Here is a 13,607-nt window from a genome sequence, read left to right on the forward strand (position 1 = left end):
CACCAATTTATCCCATAGCCTTTCACTGTACTTTCTTCCCTCCCTCTCTCCTTTCTTTTCTTTTTTCTTTAATGAAAAGCTAAAAGAGAAGACATATGTCTTGGAAATTGAGATTTAATGAAAACAGGGAACACTTTGGGAGGTCCTGGTTGCTATAATTGCTTAAATATTCAATGGAAGATTCTTCCCAAGAACTCAAGGTCTAGGTTATAGGACAAGACACATCAGGAATTAAATTTCTTTTTACTTTAGATAGAATAAAAATTAAAAGTCTCAGTAAATTTGGGTTTAACATAAAACCAGACCTTTTCTAATTATTGCAGGCCACAGTCTCTTTCTCTTCACTTCCTTCTAGAATATATACTATATTGAAAATGTCCACTTATTTAGCACTCTCATAGGCAGTGAAGGGTTATTCTTTAGTATTCATTTGTCGTAGTCTTTCTTGCTTGTGCTCCACCTCAGTTGTAAGTCGCTCAAGGACAAAGATTATAACATTCATAGTTGATAAGGACTTGGGAAGCTCCTGTGCAGCAGGTGTATTAGGTAGGATGGACTAGGTTATGCTACAGTCACAAATGACCTCAACATCCCTATGGCTTAACATAACAAATGTTCTTTTCTTTGCCTGCTAATTCTACATGTCCATTGGAGTCGCCAGGCAGCCTCTGCCCCACATAGACTCTCAGGATCCAGATAAACAGAGACTCCAATAGGACTTGTGCTCCACACTCTCCCCCAGTAGAGCAAGGGGCATGTGGCCAATTGTACACTGTCTCTTAAAACTTCTGCTCAGAAGTGACACATCGTTTCTGTTCACATTTCATGGGCCAAAGCAAGTCACATAGTCATACCTAACTTTAAATTGGAAAGGTACAATTCCATCATGTACCCAGAAGGAGAGCCAAAAATATTGGGGGAACAGTACTAATCATTACACCAGGCACTGTGTTGAGCATTCGATCCATATCTTTGCCTTTACAACTCCATGAAGGAGGAACTAGATTAGTCTCATTTTTTTTTAATAGTATGGGAAACCAAGGTCACACATTTTGTAAATGGTAGAACAGGATGGGAGACTAGATCCGTTTGGTTCCAGTATCTGCACTCAAACCAAAAGACTATACTGCTCTTCGAGAACAGTGAGTTTTCTTTCATTGAGTTCACAGACTATGGAGGCACAGTGTTTAAATGTTTTATATGCTTTGTCTCATTTAATCCTCACAGCAACATGGTGAGCTGGATCCAATTATTAGCCCCTGCTAAGGGGATCCAAAGCTTAGCAAAGTTATGATCTCACAAGGAAACCTGGCCCTTATCTAACTCCAATGACTATTACCTTAATCTACATTATACGGCAGTGTTTCTCAGAGTGAATGTTCTTCATGAGAAGACTTTGGGGTACGCATTCAAATGCCAGTTCCTGGAGCCTATACTGAATCAGCTTTCTGGGGAGGGTTAGGAATGACAGCTGTGATGCTCACTAGAGTTTGATATTTATGATCCCGTTGTCAGTTTCAGCCCTGGTGGTCCCACTGCCCTAGCATAACCCCCTGCTCCTGGTGGCCACTCAGCAAATCAAAAACAAACAAAACCTCAGCCCATACCAGACCAGAAAAACGTGATTATTTCTTCGCCATTCTGCCAACATTGACAGGAAAAGGTAAAGAAGTTAATACATTCAGCATCAGATTCCTGGACAAAAATCCCTGCCATCAACAGTTTTTAAAGACTTAAGGCAGTAAGGGTGGAGGAAAAATCAAAATTATTTCTCGCTGAAATTAACTCCACATTTAAGTCATAATTACAGAACTCGCTAGTGACCTGAAGCAAAATCCAAAGATGTTAAGATTCTGTGAGTGTAGACGGCAAGGCTCCCTCTCCCTCCATAGCCTGCATGAAGGCAGCAGGACCCTGATGCTCTGAACACACAGAGGGCAGATCTGCTGTGTACAGCTGTGTAGGCCGAGTGGTTCAACCTCACAGTGGGGACACCATTCCCACAGCCCACAATATACCTGCATGAGGAGAGGACACAGATGTGAGGCAAGGGGCCTGGTTTCTGAACCAGTCTTAAGTATATACCTTTCCAGATGTTGTGGCTTGGTTGCATCTTAACCTTTCTGAACCTTTAAAATGCCATTATTTTGCAAGATGCATTACATGGGGATTTTACTGATTATCACAGTTAATAAATACTTTATATGCCTCAGGTCCTATTCTAAGTGCCTTAAATCATCTAAATTTCACAATAACCCTGTAAGGTAGGTACTAGTTTTATCCTCATTTTACAGAAGAGGAAATAGGCACAGAGAGGTTAAGTGACTTGTGCAAGGCCACCCAGCATATATTGTAGGGATAGGGTGTAAGCACAGGCAGTCTAGGTATCTAGCTCAATTATTTTTCTTTTTTTTTTCTTTTTTTGTCATTATATGCTATTGACTCTATTCTATGGGACCTGAAGGCGGCAGCTATAAAAATGGAACATCTGGAATGAACTAGTTCAACTTACCCAGGGCTGGCCGGATCACACCCAGCAGAGGTGCTCAGTTCTGGGAGCTCTGCTTTAAAAGGGGTGTAGACAAATTGGAGCCTATCTAGAGGAAGCTGGTTAGTTAGGAAGGGGGCTGGAACCTTGTCATCCGTAATCCTCATGCTTATCAAATGCCTGACAGAAGTGCTTTACCTGCCTAGCTTGTTTCATTTAAGCCTTTATAACATCCTCATGGAGTAAATCCTAAAATTATTGCCATTTGATAAAGAAGCTGAGGCATGGAGCAGTTAAATGATCTGCCTCCATACAGCTAATAAGCATCAGGACCAGGGTGCAAACCCTGCAGTGTAAATCCAGTCTACTTTAAACCAGCGTTTCGCACACATCACTGAGGGGTTCTGTTAGAACGTAGACTCCGATTCAGTAGATCCAGGGTGGGGCCGAGACTCTGTACTTCTTACAGCTCCTAGGTGATGCTGCAGAACCACAGACCACACTGAGCAGTGAGACTTCCAGTCACTCTGCTTCACTACCCATAATATGAGCAGTGATGGGAGGAACCAAGGGTTTTCACCTCAAGGCAGCTCAGTAGGGTGGAGTTGAAGAACGTCATGGCTGTCCTCAAATATTTAAAGGGCCTCCATGTAGAAAGCAAATCAGACTTGACTTATAGAACCCCCAGGGACAGAATGACATGGATATATCTTTCTTTCCAGCCCCGACCTTTCCCTTGAGCTTCAGACTTCTATATCTAACTGCCTGCAGGACTAGCCCACTTGGCGTGTCCATCAGCAGCGCAAACTCCACATGTGCAGAAGCACCCATTGCCTTTCCCCCTATTTTCCATCTCACAGAAGCTGGAACCATCCTAGATCACACTTGGTCATCCCTACATCCAATCAGTCATGAAGACCTGTCCGCTTGACCTCTTATTTCTGGGTGCATCTTCTTTCTTTGTCTCTCTTGTGTTAGTTCAATCTTTTAGAGTTTTTTTTTAACCTGGATTACTATTACAATTTTCACACCAGACTGCAATCTCATTTCTTTCTCCACACTTTGGTGGCCAGAATGATCTTTCTGAGGACCACAGCATCACAGAGCTCCTTGGTTCCATGCCCAGTCATGGCTCTCACTGTCTTCAGGGTAAAACCCACGCTCCTTAGAATGGCCACGCCTCCCCGGAGCTTGGTCTCTGTGGGTTTTCCTATATTCATTTCCTTTCCATCTTGCACACTAAGCTCAGTAATACCCAAGCATTTAGTGTTTTCCTCAACACCTTCCTTAGTTTCCTGCCTCTGGGCCTCAGCCAGGCTGGGCCACCTGCTGGGAAGATGTTTGCCTGCCTTTCTCACCCACAACTCATGGAGGGATTTCTCCTCTCAGAAGCCCTTACTGCCCCTCCTCTGGGTTCCCAAGGATGTACATTTTAACATAGCCTAACTACAGTATATTTAATGTATTAAACACTAATGTGCTAAATATGTTTGTCTCTCTCTTTTGAAAACATGTATCAACCAGCTGTTTGTTGTTGTTGTTGTTTGTTTTACAGAAAGTCTCACTCTGTCACCCAGGCTGGAGTGCAGTGGCACGATCTCGGCTCACTTTAACCTCAGCCTCCCGGGTTCAAGCGATTCTTGTGCCTCAGCCTCCCGAGTAGCACAGATGTGCACCACCACATCTGGCTACCAACCAGCTGTCTTATTCAAAGGTGTGTCCCCACCATCTTATTACACAAATATTTGTTAATGTAAAATTGCTAATTTAAAAAGAAGCTTAGGCTTATCTCTGACTCCCCTTTCATTTTCACATGCACATCTAATCCAACACGTGCTGCCGGTTCTGCCTTTAAAATATATCCAGAATCCAACCACTTCTCACCCATTTATCCATTTTCTGCCTGGACAACAACTGCGGGTCTCCCTACCCGCTCTGTTCCCCACCCTCCTTCTGTTCTCACACAGCAGCCAGCGTGATGCTTTGAAAACATCAATCCGCTCCTGTCACCCCAGTGCGCAAAACACTCCAGTGGTTCTCCATCACGCTTGGAATAAAATCTGAAGTTCTTAACATGGCCCTCTAGGGGGCGTCAAGGGTGGAGTCCGGAAGCTGACAAATCCGAGAAAGAGTGTGAAGGCCATGATGGCTGGAGAATGGTGGAGACGGGTGAGAAAGGAAGGGAAATGAAGTCAGGGAAGAATGAAAAAGACGCCCCTCTATCCAAAATGTTCTTTTCCCCAGATATTCACAAGGTGCCCTCTCTTGCTCAGTCAGATCTCTACTCAAAGTCACCTCCCTAGGATGGCATTCCCTGACCACACATGTTAAAATCATGCTCTTATCAATCCTCTTGCTGTAGCCAGATGCAGTGAGGCATGGCTGTAGTCCCAGCTGCTCAGGAGGCTGAAGCAGGAGGATTGCTTGATCCCAGGAATTCAAAGCTGTAGTGTGCGATGATCATGCTTGTGAATAGCCACTGCACTTCAGCCTGGGCAACATAATGTGACTAATCTCTATTAAAAAAAAAAGTGAAAAGTAAAAAAAATTAAATCATCTCACCTTGTTTTCTTCATAGTAGTTAGTACTATGTCTTTAAATTATATAGTTTTAAAAATATTGTGTATCTTCCCTTTTGGAATTTAAGCTCCTTGGGCATAAGCACTTGATCTATCTTGTTCTCGGTTGTATCCAGGGCCTAGAACAATGGCTCATAGTAGGCATTCGATGAAGACTTCATGAATCTTTCATGAGCAAGACCAGTGAGTGGAAGCTCCAGGGAGACACTTTTCAGTTCATTAGGAGGAAAGACTTTCTGTCAGCGAAGCCTGAAGATGGAAAGAACTGGCTCTGGATGGGATAAATCCTCTGTTATGGAGAGGTTTAATTCACAGAAAGGCTGGACAACCATCTCATGGGTGTGCATATGGGTTTAGAGCAGCTGGGGGCTGGGCCAGATAGGCTATGGTTCCCCTTAAGGCTTCAGCTGTATTCATTTTCATACACCTGCCTGTGATCCTCAGAAATCCCTGGTGGGAAGCCTTGAGCTTGGCTGAAGGAGCCTGGATACCAATAAAAGTCACAGTTAAGTGTTTTTCAATACAAAATGTATTTTTTCAGTTTTTCAAGGAAATAGTTGATCATTCAAAAAAATTTGGAAAGGAGAAGGAAGAAATGCACACATGCACACACACACACAATCCTATCAGAGACTCACTGTTAATATTTTGGGACATATTATTCCTGTCTTTTTAATGGATCTTTCCCATTTTATATTGCTGTATTATAGTTGTATGTTAATTATTTATTGTTGCATAACAAATCACACCAAAATTTGGTGCCTGAAAGTGGCAATACACACATCTCTTACCTGTGGGTCATCAATTCAGAAGCAGCCAGTTGGGACCCCTGGCTCCAGCTAGTTTCTGTAGCTGTGGTTAGGCTGGGGCTGTGGCCAGCTCTGGGTTCCTCTCAAAGGCTTCTGCATTCACAAGTCTGGTGCCTGGGTTTGGGTATTCCTAGGGCATCTTTCTCTCTCTGTGTAGTCTGGCCATGTGATCTTTCAGCATGGGCTTCAAGGGGGACATGATGGGCTCTACATGGTGGCTCAGGACTCCAAAGCTATCTTAAGATAAAGAGCCAGGCAGGAGTCTTTTATGAACTCGCCTTGGAATTCAGTAGCAAGGGTGGGAGACAGTCCTTTACTTGGACTCACTTCACTGACTTTACTGCTGTCAATTTCACCTAGCTTAACACATATGAATTGAGTGACCATTAAGGGCAGGGTACCATGCCATGTGCTGGAGATTTAAAGATGAATAAGACGTGCTTCTTCCCTTCAATTTATTTTTAATTTGGGGGGTGCACCCACAAGCCATTGTTTCCTTTAGGTTGCACACTGATTACTTCAGTAATTGATATAACATATATTGGGCACTTCAAACCCTGGTTCTACCACTTCCTAACAGGTTTAAATGAATTAACCCATGTAAAACTCAGCCCAGTACCTGGCTTATGGTAAGGGCTCAATGAGTGTCAGCTTTGCTGGTTAACTGCCTGTTTGCCCTCAGATCTGTCCTGGACCTTCCCTTGCTCTGCTCTGTATTTCAGGAAACTACATTCCCTGGGCTCCCTGTAACTCTCAGGAAGGGTCAGCCATTTGGAGGAAGACCAGTGGAAGACCAGAAGACAGAATTTGGATAGAGGCAGAATATTCTCCCCCTTCTCTCTGCATCCTGTGGCATCTCCTCCATGGCTCCAGCTCAGATCTTGATGTGGTTTCAGCTCCCACAGGGCAGCTTCCTGTTTTCCTCCAGCCCTAGGAGTGTCCCACTACTTCTAATCTCAAAGCTGCCTTATGAGCATCAGTTTGCTTTCTCATCTCTATTGTCTCTTGAATCAGTTATTTCCTGTATTAAATTTCCCTGGATTGAAACACCTAAAGTGGTTCATATTTCCTGTTGAAAGAGTTAGCTTCAGGCTGGGCACGCCTATAATCCCAGCACTTTGGGAGGCCAAGGCAGGTGGATCACTTGAGCTCAGAAGTTCGAGACTAGCCTGGGCAACAAAGTGAGACCCCCCCCCATCTGTATAAAAAATAAAAAATTAGCCAGGAATAGTGGTGAATTCCTGTAGTCCCAGCTACACAGGAGGCTGAGGTGAGAGGATTGCTTGAGGCCAGGAAGTTGAGGCTGCAGTAATCTGTGATCACACCACTGCACTTCAGCCTGGGCAACAGAGATAGACCTTGTCCCCCTCAAAACAATTAGCTGCTAATATTAGTATTAGTATCTCACTAAACTGTATAACAGCTCTATCAGGTGGGTGCCCTTATTATTGTCCTTTTGTAGATGGGGAAACTGAGCAGAGGAAGATTAAGTAACTTGTCTCAAATCACAAAGTGGTGGAGCCAGAATATGAACCCAAATCTGTCTTCAGTCTAGTTCCTGATGTGCACAATCAGGTAAAATAGCTATCTACTTACTTGCTGAGCTTTTAGAAGCCTCTTTTTACTCTTTAAGGCACTACCAAAGTTGGGGAGGGGTGTCTCTTGATATCCAGCGGTTTTCTCTTTCTGGGAGTCTGTCCAGGACATTTTCTCATAAAGCTCTTGTGAAAACTCATGAATGAATAAAATACATGTGGTTCATTTCTGCGTTGCTCTGTTTTGGTGATTTATTGATAATTTAGAGGCTTTACTGTCTAATGTATGGGCAGATCATGGGTAGTTGATTAAGAGCGGGGCTAGTGGTCATGTCTATAAAACGCTGAGTATGGGCCCTGGGAAGAAAGAAATGCAACCTCACGTGATAAGATTGTTTCGCTGGTGTAGCTAGAGTCAATTGCTGATACCTTTTTCTACAAAGCCATCCATAAGAGTCCAAGGAATGCCCGTGTCATTCAAAAGGTACTCAAAATTGAGAACAGCTGCCTTTGAGTGGGACAAAACATGAAGGAAAGCTTTACAAAGTGGAAAATTACTATGGTTCCCCTGAGGCTGGTGTGAGGAATGAAACATCAGATTAATCTCACACACAAAGTAAGAAGTATATTAACAATTACTGTCATTCCAGAAAGATATTAAACATGAGCACTGATGAAAGATTACATTGGTTCAGAGAACTGGGGCCTTTCCTCACAACAGAGATCATTATTATTGGCAAGAAGATACTTTACCCTTTTAATCACAAATCCACTCTCAGGTTTTGCCAGTTAGGCAAGGACTAAATTTGAGGTGAGCTCCCTTTCCGCGCTACCTACAGAGGGATCCATACGGCGTTGTTCTGAATTTCCATCCTAACTTAAAGGGAAACTTTCACAATGTCCGGAGCCCTTGATGTCCTGCAAATTAAAAGGAGGAGGATGTCCTTAAGTTCCTTGCAGCAGGAACCCACTTAAGTGGCACCAATCTTGACTTCCACATGGAACAGTACATCTATAAAAGGAAAAGTGATGGCATCTACATCATAAATCTGAAGAGGACCTGGGAGAAGCTTCTGCTGGCAGCTCGTGGCATTGTTGCCATTGAAAACCCTGCTGATGTCAGTGTTATACCCTTCAGGAATACTGGCCAGAGGGCTGTTCTGAAGTTTGCTGCTGCCACTGGAGCCACTCCAATTGCTGGCCACTTCACTCCTGGAACCTTCACTAACCAGATCCAGGCAGCCTTACCGGGAGCCACGGCTTCTTGTGGTTACTGACCCCAGGGCTGACCACCAGCCTCTCACGGAGGCATCTTATGTTAACCTACCTACCATTGCTCTGTGTAACACAGATTCTCCTCTGCACTATGTGGACATTGCCATCCCATGCAAAAACAAACTCAGTGGGTTTGATGTGGTGGATGCTGGCTCGGGAAGTTCTGCGCATCCGTGGCACCATTTCCCATGAACACCCGTGGGAGGTCATGCCTGATCTCTACTTCTACAGAGATCCTGAAGAGATTGAAAAAGAAGAGCAGGCTGCTGCTGAAAAGGTGACGACCAAGGAGGAATTTCAGGGTGAATGGACTGCTCCAGCTCCTGAGTTCACTGCTACTCAGCCTGAGGTTGCAGACTGGTCTGAAGGTGTGTAGGTGTCCTCTGCGTCTATCCAGCAGTTCCCTACTGAAGACTGGAGTGCTCAGCCTGCCACGGAAGACTGGTCTGCAGCTCCCACTGCTCAGGCCACTGAATGGGTAGAAGCAACCACTGAATGGTCTTAAGCTGTTCTTGCATGGGCTCTTAAGCAACATGGAAAAATGGTTGATGAAAAATAAACATCAGTTTCTAAAAAAAAAAAAATTTTTTTTGAGGTGAGCTAATCATTGAGGACTTCCCTGGAGCCTGGGTAACCTTGGCAAGTCTGGTTGAGCTGGAAATGTAACAGGCTTACTACTTTTTGCTTTTGTGTGATTGCATCTTCCTATCCTCCAGCTGTGAAAATCATCTCTGTCCAGCACTTCGGGTTATTTGAAGATTGGTTACATCCTCCCCACTTTGGTATTTCTACTGTAAACAATACTGGAATGAGGTCTTTAATGAGGACTTTTGAAATGGGATCCAGTTTCAATGGGATGCCTGAGAGTGTGAGGGGAAAGATACCACATCCCCTGCACCTTACACCTCTGTCCCCTGCCCCAGGAAACAAGTCTTTTCCTGTTTCTCCATTCAAAGCATCCTCCTTCCACAGTTAGCATTGAAGCTGATAGGGCTCAAAGCCACATCTAGGCAATAAGGTTAGACAAACCATTCTTCAGCTTTAACTCCTTAGCATTTCCCCCCCGACTCATTTCCTGATTCATGAGTGCAAGACACCGTAAGCAATTAATTTTCATTTTATTCAGAGACAGCTCACCTGATAGGTCTGATGAATCCTTTTTCTGTGGGAATTCCCAAGGACCAAAGCAAAACCAGTTCAAACCCAAGATGAGTCTCGTTAAATCCCAAGCTCACCAAGCTCGAATCATGAGACCGGGCGTGGCTTGCAAGCCCATGCTTGAACGAGGTATTAGAGGCAGGCACACGGTGCTGACCTTTCAGATTCGCTGCCTCCTTATCGATAATGCAAACAGCAGCCCTCAGAGTTTAGAGCGGGCACAAAGCAGAAAAATCCTAGAGATCAGGATACATCCTTACTGTGGTTCCAGAGAATACATATGGAGAAGGGGCCAGCATGGAATCCAGAGAGCAGGTGGCAGCCAGGCCCTCGCCTTGGACCCTTGGTGCCCAGGCCAACCCTGACACTGGCTAAAGGATAATGACTGAAGAACAAAAAGAAATGGTTTAGCTGGGTGGTTGTCCACGCACCCAGCTAAAGCTCAATTATTGGCCTGTTTGCACATTTTACAGTATCTGTAATTTTACAGTAACTGATATGATAAAAACCATATCAGTTTTTAGAATGTGGCAAAGAACTTTTCCAACTTTTGATCAGCAAACTCAGAAGAGAAGGGTCTCCAGGCTTCCTGTCTCATCACCCTCAGCAAGCAGAGTTCCTGAGCCAATGCAGGGACAAGACTTTGCTCTACCTGTCAGCAATTATTAATAACTGCAACTCCTCCATGCAAGCAATTGATTCAGAATGAACTAGAATTTTCTAGTCTTAACTCCAAACACCCAGGAAATGGAGTCCAGCTGGCTCAGTCTGAGTCACATACTCACAATTGGCCCAATCATCTTTGGGTAAGGTGACTTGGGCCTCATAGAACATACATGGCTGCCTGGGGCCAATCCCTGGGTGAGGGGACAGAGTAGGGTCCTTGTAAGCTGCCAGAACCTATAAGTAGTGTGTCTTATAGTTGTCTTGCAGAGAAAGAAGACCTGGGCAGTGATTCCTATTTTTCCTCAAATCGAATGTCCCTATTACACTACGCACTCCTTCTTTAAATTCTCCACTTTCTGGCTTAATTGTGCTTTCAGAATTTGGGACATGTACTGTTAGATAGACACAATGCTAAGGATCCCAGATTCTAGTTTTTGAATTTTGCAACATGGTGGCACATTTTTCTGTAACTGTCTCTAGGCTCGGCATTAGCTAGATCCACCAAGTTGATGGCCAAGTTAGATGAATCACCAGACTGTAACGCATAGTTACCAAGATATGCCAGGCATTTTCAACCTTTCATCCTTTATTCTTGTTGTCTTCTCAGCCTGGAATAGCCTTAAATAATCCAGCTACTGAAATGCTGTTCATTATCCTTAAGGCACAGTTCATATGCCAATTCGTCCCTGAAGTCTCCCTTAATCCTTCCAAGTTTTGAGTTGCCAGATTTAGCAAATGAAATAAAGAATACCCAGTTAAATTTGAATTTCAGATGCACAATGAATAATCTTTTCTATAAGTATGTCCTAAATATTTCATAGAGCATACTTATACTGAAAAATTACCTGTTACTTATAAAATTTAACTGGATGTCCCACATTTTAATCTGGTAATCCTACCCTAGTTGGGTTTAGGTATAACCTCTTCTTGCTCCTGACATTTTGCCTGCACTTTATTTTTCACATTTATTTTATTTAGCCGTGGAGTAGTGGGTTGTTTCTATTTTCTCCTTTCTCACTAAATTGTAAGATACCTGAATGCAGAATTGTTCCTTATTTATCTTTATATTTCTATCTTATCTTTTTATCTCCTCCACATCATCTAGGAGAATGTCCTATACACACTAGGAATTAATAACTATTCTAGTTAGTGAATGAAAATTTCATTAAACCTAAGCCTTTGGCTGTCACATATATGAGATGTATGTTTGCAGCCGAAGTCCAAACTCTACTCCCAAATAATAGTAATCCATGCCTTTTATTTGAACAGTTAAATGCCAGCCACTGTACTAAGGGCTTTATATCCAATCTAAAAAAGTAAACCATACTACTATCTTATGAGTAGATAGGATAACCCCATTTCACAGATGAAAACAGATGAGGATTCAGAGGTTGCGATAATATTCCCAAAGTCACAAAGCTAAGAATTGTCAGGGTCAGGATTCGAACTTTAGATATGCCTATCTCCAAAGCTAGTAAGTTAACCTTATCTACTCTCACACCAAAGAAAAACTGGGTGGGTCTCTGTTTTTGCTAGAATATTGGTTCAGCTGGTTTTATTTTTTATAGTGACCAAAATTTTAGTGGTATCAATGGATAGAAGTTCATTTGTCTCTTATGTACTAACATAAATCAGAGTTGACAGTCCAGCAGGGGAGGCAGGTCTGCTCCTCAGTGTCTCTCAGACACCTGGGTCCTTCTATCTTGCAGTTTCACAATCTCCATGGCTGCTGCCCTTCCTGCAGGATCGATGCAGTTCACCCCATCTACATTCCAATCTGTGGGCTTGGAAAAGTAGAAAATGAAAGGCAAGCAACTTCCTTTTAGGAATATGGTCCTGCCTTTGTTCACACCTCCCTTCCACTCACATCCATTGGCCCCAAGATAGGCACAGAGCCACACCTCACTGCATGGAAAATGGAAAGTGTAGTCTTCAGGTGGTTGTCCTTACACCTAGCTAAAGCTTAAGGGTCCCTTACTTAAAGGAAGAAGGAGAGAATGGGTATTGGGTGCGTCCAGCAAGCTCTGTGACAGTCATCAGAGTAAAGGAGGCAGGGCAGATGTTATAAGTGGGAGAAGATAAATTCAGGGAGCAGAGGAGTCAGGGAGGTGAGAGCATGGAGACAGCAAGAGGACAGTGGTAGACACATGGCTGAGTTATGGGCTGTGCTAGATCTCCCTGTCCCCAGAGGTCTGCTGTGAAGGTGGGTGCAGTGGGCATCTGCCATCCTTTCCGGTCACCCGATACCCTGACCACACTTCCTATGTCAGAGAGAGTTCTCACTAAATTAACCAATTCCCCCCTTAATAAATGAACTTGCCCATCCCCACCTAGATAGAAGCCAGAAACTTGATTTTTGAGCCTCCTTGGTAGCCAGGACACAGTCAAGAGGCTGTATCTGCTCTAGATAACGAACTAGAAACCAGTGAACCAGAAAAGCAGCTGCTGGGTAGAATCCATTTTAATGAAAATGTTGGCAAACACCTCCATTTATAAGAGGCAGTAGGAACAGAGGTTCCAGTGGTAGCAGGGCTCAGTGTTGGTGGTGTAAACTGAAGAAGCTATGCCCAAGAGTGGCATCTGTAGGGTTATGGTAGATTGAATAACTGTCTCCACTCTTCATTTTCTCCCTGTAATAGAATCGAAGCTTTTAACCATGTGACTCTGTAGTGCCTCCTGTGGCAGAAAACAGAGTCTACATTCTGGACCGTTGACTGAGGGCTTGGTTGTGTGACTTGTTTTGAGCCATGGACAGTAGACAAAAGGGACAGCATCTCAGAGAGGCCTTAAGAAGCATGGTGAGTTTCCATCAGCCCACTTGAGTCTCCTTCCTCACCATGAGAAGACTATGTTCCATATAACCATTGCTCCTTCCATCTGGGTCTTAGAAGGAAGAAACCTGAAACAGACCTGAAACTGACCTGAACTCTAAACCAAACTCCAGTTTGCTCAGCTGAGCCCAGCAGAGATTAGCCAAGCCACAACAGATCCATGAACAGAGAATAAAATGCTCGTTGTTGAGATCGGAGAATAATTTGCTATGTGGCACTACTGCCAAAGAAACCTGACTAATACCATTTCCTACTGGCATGTTTCT

General features: G+C 43.7%; 1 protein-coding gene and 1 pseudogene across 1 annotated transcript in view; both read left to right on the forward strand.

The window, feature by feature from the left end:
* PWP1 (PWP1 homolog, endonuclein) overlaps window positions 1-13,607 on the forward strand; it is a 753,749-nt gene that overhangs the window by 270,945 nt on the left and 469,197 nt on the right. The window lies entirely within an intron of this gene.
* Window positions 8,309-9,191, forward strand: LOC126931501 (40S ribosomal protein SA-like; annotated as a pseudogene).

This window comes from Macaca thibetana, chromosome 11 (genome assembly GCF_024542745.1).
Source record: "Macaca thibetana thibetana isolate TM-01 chromosome 11, ASM2454274v1, whole genome shotgun sequence".
In the NCBI taxonomy this organism is placed as follows: Eukaryota; Metazoa; Chordata; class Mammalia; order Primates; family Cercopithecidae; genus Macaca; species Macaca thibetana.